This window comes from Hypanus sabinus, chromosome 25 (assembly GCF_030144855.1).
Source record: "Hypanus sabinus isolate sHypSab1 chromosome 25, sHypSab1.hap1, whole genome shotgun sequence".
NCBI classification, from domain to species: Eukaryota; Metazoa; Chordata; class Chondrichthyes; order Myliobatiformes; family Dasyatidae; genus Hypanus; species Hypanus sabinus.
In genome coordinates, this window is record NC_082730.1 from 14,116,294 (window position 1) to 14,123,900 (window position 7,607).

The following is a 7,607-nucleotide window of genomic DNA, read 5'->3' on the forward strand; positions in this document are numbered from 1 at the left end:
TTTATACATCCTGAAGATAGGGATTTTTCTTTCTTTTTGCATGTCTATCATAAATACTCAAGAATTGATTATTTTTTGCTGGACAGACAAATGGTGCCCTTTGTTGCTGATTGCACATATGATGTCATCACGTTGTCGGACCGCGCACCATGAAATTAACATTTAGATTTCCTGAAAATATCTTAAATTCTTCTCAGTGGAGATTCAATACTACATTATGGCAGGACTTAGCTTTTGTAAGTTTTATTAAAGAACAAATTTATTCATTTTTGAATTAAGTACAACTGAGCGAATGTCAAATTTGGTTATTTGGGATACGATGAAATATTTTCTTAGGGGACAGATAATTTCATATTCAGTAGGTTTAAGAATGAAAACCAAAGTGGAACTTTTAGTGATTAATAACATGATTAAGGAAATAGATAAAGTTTGTTCAGTAACACCTAGTGAAGACCTTCATAAGGAAAACATGAAACTTCAAACACAGTATGATCTGCTTTTGACTTTTCCCATTGAGCAGCAACTTCTTAAATCTAAAGGTCAGTCTTATATGCATGGAGATCAGTCAGGCGAATTGTTGGCTGTTCAATTAAAAGCAGATATGGCTAGAAGTCAGATTTTGAAAATACGAAGAGCTGATAGAAGTGAAACATCAGATGGTCAGGAAGTTAATAAGGTATTTATGGATTTCTACTCTAACCTTTATAAATCTGACATTTTAGGCAATACTACTTCTATGAATAGATTTTTGCAAATGTTGAATATACCTAAAATTTCAACTCAAGATGTGAATACATTAGATGCACCTATTAAACAGGAGGACATACTAAGGGCTATATCCTCTGTTCAATCAGGTAAGGATCTGGGACCAGATGGATATACAGTGGAATTTTTTAAGTCTTTTACTGAGATACTTACTCCTAATTTATGTCAAGTTTTCACTGATTCTAAATCGTCTGGGAATCTCCCAAAAAATTTTTATAAGGTATTAATTTCACTAATTCCTAAAAATGGAGAAGATTTATCTGAATGTGCTTCCTATAGACCAATTTCTTTACTGAATGTGCATTCTAAGATTCTTTCTAAAATTTTGGCTAATAGTATCGAGAATCATTAACCTAAAGTTATGTCTAACGATCAAACTGGATTTATTAAGCATAGATATTCATATTTTAATATTCAAACACTATTGAACATTATTTATTCCTCTCCATCCAAAGAACCTGAATGTGTTGTTTCCTTTGATGCAGAGAAAGCCTCTGATAGAGTGGAGTTGTTCTATTTATTTGAAATTTTAGAAAGATTTAATTGTGGTCCAGGTTTCAGTTCCTGGATCAAATTGATCTATCAAGCTCCTGTGGCTGTGGTTATAACTAACAATCAAAAACCTCCCTATTTTAGACTATCAGAGGTAACCAGCAGGACTGTCCTCTTAGTCCTTTGTTACTTAACTTGGCTCTAGAATCTCTTGCTATTGCTCTTCGGAATTCCAATAGTATTCAGGGTTTTAAGAGAGGGGAAAAAATGCATGAGATTTTGTTGTATGCAGACTGACTTGTTAGTCTACATTTCAGATCCTAAGAAATCTATTCCTTCTGTGTTATCCATATTCTCTGAATTTAGTGGTTTTTCTGGATATAAATTAAATTTATACAGAAGTGAGTTATTTCCAATTAATAATTATTTGGATCAGTATGAGCAATTACATTTTAGCATTGCTAAAAATCAATTTACTTATCTTGGTATTAAAGTTGCTAAGAATTTTAAATATCTGTATAAATATAATTTTTCCCATTAATTGATCATACCCAACAAACACTTTCTAAATGGTCTCCTATGATGCTATCATTAATTGGTCAAACTAATGCTATTAAAATAATAGTTCTACCAAAATTCTTATATATATTTCAATCATTTCCTTCATTTGTTCCTAAACACTTTTTTTGACAGAATAGACTCTAAAATTTTATCTTATATTTGGAACAATAAAAATCTTAGATTGAGTAAACCTTTATTGCAGAAATTAAAAAAAAAACAACAGTAGTATGTACTACGGGGCAATGACTATTCGATATATTACCCGTTCGATTCATTATGCAGACGTATATGACTGTCCTTTGTGGGTGCAATTGGAGAAAAACTCGGTGAAGTGGTATTCATTGGCCTCTTTACTGGAAGCTCCTCTTCCTTTTCTGCTATCTAAGTCTGGTAGACAAGATCTCAATCCTATTATTAAACATATATTAAGAATTTAGTTTCAGTTTTGCAGATTTTTTGAATTAAATAATTTTGTCCTTTTTATTAAAATATATCGTAACTTTAAAAAAAAAACGTCAATGTAGTCCTGACGAAGGGTCTCGGCCCGAAACGTCGACACCGCTTCTCCCTATGGATGCTGCCTAGCCTGCTGTGTCCTACCAACATTTTGTGTGTGTTGTAATTTTAGATCAGGCTTTTTTAATTTGGAAAACCAAAGGAATAATAACTTTTTTGGATCTGCTTATAGGGGATTGTGTAATGTCTTCTACTCAGCTAGCGGATAAATTTGATTTATCCAATGTACGCTTTTTTAGATATTTACAAATTAGGAATTTCTTACACCTTTGTTTCCAACTTATCCATCCGCTTCTCCATCTAATATAACAGATATCCTCTTCCAGGTTAAACCACTCGAAAAAGGATCAATAGCTACAATTTATATATGGTTATTGAATTTACAAATGATATCTAACGGTAAAACTAAAGCTGCCTGGAAATTAGAATTTCAAGAGTTACTTTCAGATAATCAATGGAGTAAAATTTTTCATCTGGTAAATACTTCATCTATTTGTGCCCGTCATTCCTTGATACAGTTCAAGATAGTGTATCGGGCACATATGTCAAACGGTAAATTAGCCTGTATTTTTCCCAATATTAGTCCTATTTGTGATAAATGTAATACTCAAGTGGCCACTTTAACTCACATGTTTTGGTCTTCCATAACGTTGGAGAATTTTTGGAAAGATGTTTTTAAAACCTTATCTAAAGTGCTGGATCTGGATTTACAACCAAACTTATTTACAGCTATTTTTGGGATTATTTCATCAGAAGCAGGATATATTCCTGCTTCCACTCAGTAGATGATAGCCTTTTCAACTTTATTGGCCAGGAGAACCATTTTACTTAAATGGAAGGACCCGAATCCTCCTACTGCCTTCTATTGGCTTTCATCTATCATGTTCTGTTTAAGTCTCGAGAAAATAAGAAGTTGGACATTGGATATATCTTTTACATTTGAAGAAATCTGGTGACTCTTTGTGCAATATTTTCATATGATCTGATTTTTGTACTGATTCTCTTACAGCTATTTTTTCAGAACCATGGATTTGATCAGAGAGTCTCTCTTCTTTTGATTTTTCTCTCAGAATGGACTGCCCAGTCCTTTTTTTTTGTTTAGAATAGTGTTTTCTTTTTCTCTTTTCTTTTATATAAAAAATTAATAATAGTCCTTCCTTTCTTCATAAACTGATAAGAGGAGAATTATACATCCTATATTAATTATACACTTTGTAGATTCCAATACTGTTCATTTTACCTTCAGTATGTACTGCTATTGACATATATACTAGAGATATTCTCCTCCTGTTTGTATACACACTTTTTTTTGATCAATAAAATGATTGAGAAAAGAAAAGAAAGGTTAATTAGGCAGTTGATTCTTGTTGGGTCAGGTAGGCCTCTTAATGTGGTATATCTCTAAGTACAATTAAATTTAAAACTAAAATTATTCAGGTGAGAGTGGGCAGTGACCCTTCAGATGTTAGAAGTCCCACTGGTGGTTTTGAACCTTCCCATTGAAGGGTCGTATCCAAAATGTCAACTGGCTATTTTTCTGGTCTGCCGGTCTGCTGGTCTGGTTTTCTGGTCACCTGGTCAGCTGAGTTTCTGGTCCCTGTAGCAATTGGGATGTCCCACTGTTTGAACAAGTTTAGCAGAGTGAGAAGGTCTTTGAAAAAAACTGCTGAATGCCTTTCTACAGGAACCAGCTCTGACAACAAAAATAAACTGTACATGAACTGTGGATGCAGGAAAGAAACTCGGATGGTAGTTTGGCTCCCAGGTGCCAGTGTCCAGATTATCCTGCAGAGAGAGGGAGAACAACTAGAAGTCATGGTACACATTGATACCAAAGACATAGGTAGGTAAAGGGAAGAGGTCCTGAAAAGAGCCTACAAAGAGTTAGGAAGGAAGCTGAGAAGCAGGATCACAAAAGTAGTAATCTCGGGATTTCTGCCTGTGCCATGCGACAGTGAGAATAGGAATAGAATGAGGTGGAGGATACATGTGTGACTGAGGGATTAAAGCAGGGGCAGGGATTCAGATTTCTGTATCATTGGGACCTCTTTTGGGGCAGGTGTGACCTGTACAAAAAGAACGGGATACACTGGAATCCCAGGGGTCCAATATCCTGCTGGGGAGATTTGCTAAGGCTACTAGGAAGAGTTTAAACTACAATTGTTGGGGGGTGGGAACCAAATTGAAGAGAATGTGGAAGAGGAGGTTGGCTCACAAATAGAGAAAGCTTTTAGACATTGCGAGAGGGAGGATAGTCAAGTGATAGAGAATGGATGCACTCAGACCGAAGGTTTGAGATGTGTCTATTTTTACACAAGCTGTGTTGCGGACAAAGCGGATGAGGTTCAAGCATGGATCAGTACTTGGAGATACGTTGTGGTGGCCATTTTAGAGACTTGGATGACTCAGGGACAGAAACAGATCGTGGAATTGTGTATTAATAACAGAGATGTTGTGATGGGAGATTTTAATTTCCCAAATATCGATTGGCATCTCCCGAAACCAAGGGGTTTAGATGGGGTGGAGTTTGTTTGGTGTGTTCAAGAAAGTTTCTTGACACAGTATGTAGATAAGCCTACAAGAGGTGAAGCTGTACATGATTTGGTATTGGGAAATGAACCTGGTCAGGTGTCAGATCTCTCAGTTGGAGAGCATTTTGGAGATAGTGATCATAATTCTATCTTCTTTACAATAGCATTGGAGAGAGATAGGAACAGACAAGTTTGAAAAGTGTTTAATTGGACTAAGGGGAATCAGGCAAGAAATTGGAGGCTTAATTTGGAAACAGATGTTCTCAGGGAAAAGTACGGACTTGTGGCAAATATTCAGGGGATATTTGTATGGAGTTCTCTATAGATATGTTTCAATGAGACAGTGAAGTTATGGTCGGGTACAGGAACCATGGTGTACAAAGGTTGTAATAAATTTAGTCAAGAAGAAAAGTAAAGCTTACAAAACATTCAGAGAACTAGGTAATTTTAGAGATCTAGAAGATTATGAGGCTACAAGGAAGTAGATTAAGAAGGAAATTAGGAGAGCCAGAAGGGGCCATGAGAAGGCCTTGGTGGACAAGATTAAGGAAAACCCCAAGGCATTCTACAAGAAGGTGAAGAGCAAGAGGATAAAATATGAAAGCATAGGACCCAACAAGTGTGACAGTGGGAAAGTGTGTATGGAACTGGAGGAAGTAGCAGTGGTACTTAATGAATGCTTTACTTCAGTATTCACTTTGGAAAAGGATCTTGGTGATTGTAGTGATGACTTGCAGCAGACTGAAAAGCTTGAGTATGTAGATATTAAGAAAGAGGATGTGCTGGAACTTTGAGAAAACATCAAATTGGGTAAGTCGCTGGGACCTGATGAAATGTACCTCAAGCTACTGTGGGAGGTGAGGGAGGAGATTGCCGAGTCTCTGGCGATGATCTTTGAATCATCAATGGGAACAGGAGAGGGTCCAGAAGATTGGAGGTTTGCAGATGTTGTTCCTTTATTCAAGAAAGGGAGCAGAGATAGCCCAGGAAATTTTCGACCAGTGAGTCTTCTCTCGGTGGTTGGTAAGTTGATGGAGAAGATCCTGAGAGGCAGGATTTATGAACATTTGGAGAGGCATTATATAATTAGGAATAGTCAGCATGGCTTTGTCAAAGGCAGGTCATGCCTTACCATCCTGATTGAATTTTCTGAGGATGTTACTAAACACATTGATGAAGGAAGAGAAGTAGATGTAGTGTATATGGATTTCAGCAAGGCATCTGATAAGGGACCCTATACAAGGCTTATTGAGAAAGTAAGGAGGCATGGGACATTGCTTTGTGGATCCAGAACTGACTTGCCCACAAAAGGCAAAGAATTGTTGTAGACAGGTTATATTCTGCATGGAATTCAATCACCAGTGGTGTGCCTTGGGGATCTTTTCTGGGATCCTTACTCTTTCTGACTTTTATAAATGACCCAGATGAGGAAGTTGAGGGATGGATTAGTAATTTTGCTGATGACACTAAGTTTGGAGGTGTTGTGGATAGTGTAGAGGGCTGTCAGAGGTTACAGCGGGACATTGATAAGATGCAAAACTTGGCTGAGAAGTGGCAGATGGAGTTCAACCTAGATAAGTGTGAAGTGATTCATTTTGGTAGATCTAATATGATGGCAGAATATAGTATTAATGGTAAGACTCCTAGCAGTGTGGAAGATCAGAGGGATCGTGGGGTCTGAGTCCATAGGACACTTAAAGCAGCTGCGCAGGTTGACTCTGTAGGTAAGAATGTGTTCGGTGTATTGTCTTTCATCAATCATGAAACTGAATTTAGGAGCTGAGAGGTAATGTTGCAACTATATAGAACCCTGGCCAAACCCCACTTGGATTACTGTGCTCAGTTCTGGTCACCTCACTACAGGAAGGATATAGAAGCCATAGAAAGGTTGCAGAGGAGATTTACAAGGATGTTGCCTGGATTGGGGAGCATGCCTTAAAGAGAATAGTTTGAGTGAACTCGGCCTTTCCTCCTTGAAGCGAAGGAGGATGAGAGGTGACCTGATAGAGGTGTATAAGATGATGAGAGGCATTGGTTGTGTAGATAGTCAAAGGCTTTTCCCCAGGGCTGAAATGTTTGCCAAAACAGGACACAGGTTTAAAGTGCTGGGGAGTAGGTGCAGAGGACATGTCAGGGGTCGTTTTTTACTCAGAAAGTGGGGAGTGCATGGAATGGGTGACAGCAACGGTGGTGGACGTGGATACGATTAGGTCTATTATGAAAAAAACAAACGTCAAAGCATGATTCTTGAGGATCTGAAGACAATTCAAAAATGGAGCACAGGAGGGTGAGCGACAACATGATAGGGATGTACTAAATTATCAGAGGCATAGATCAAGTGGCTGTCCAATGTATATCTCAGGGCAGAAATAGCTAAAGCATGGGGAATAATTTCAAAGTGATTGGGGATAGTATGGATGGGGTGTCAGAGGCAGGATCTTCGCACAGAGTGCTGGGTGCATGGAAAGCCTTGCCAGGAGTGATGGAATATGCAGATACATTTAAATAATCTCTCTGGTGGGCACATGGAGGATTGGAGAGTTACAGAAAGAAAGGATTAGATTGATCTTCGAGGAGGTTAAAAGGCCCTATACTCTGCTGAAATGTTCTATCTTCTATGAGTGGTGGAAACAACCCAGTCCACACAGGTAAAGGCCACCCCACCACTGGACAAACACATTTACAGGGAAAGCTGCCACAAAAAAGCGACGCCCATCATCAGGGACCCCCACCATCCAGGCT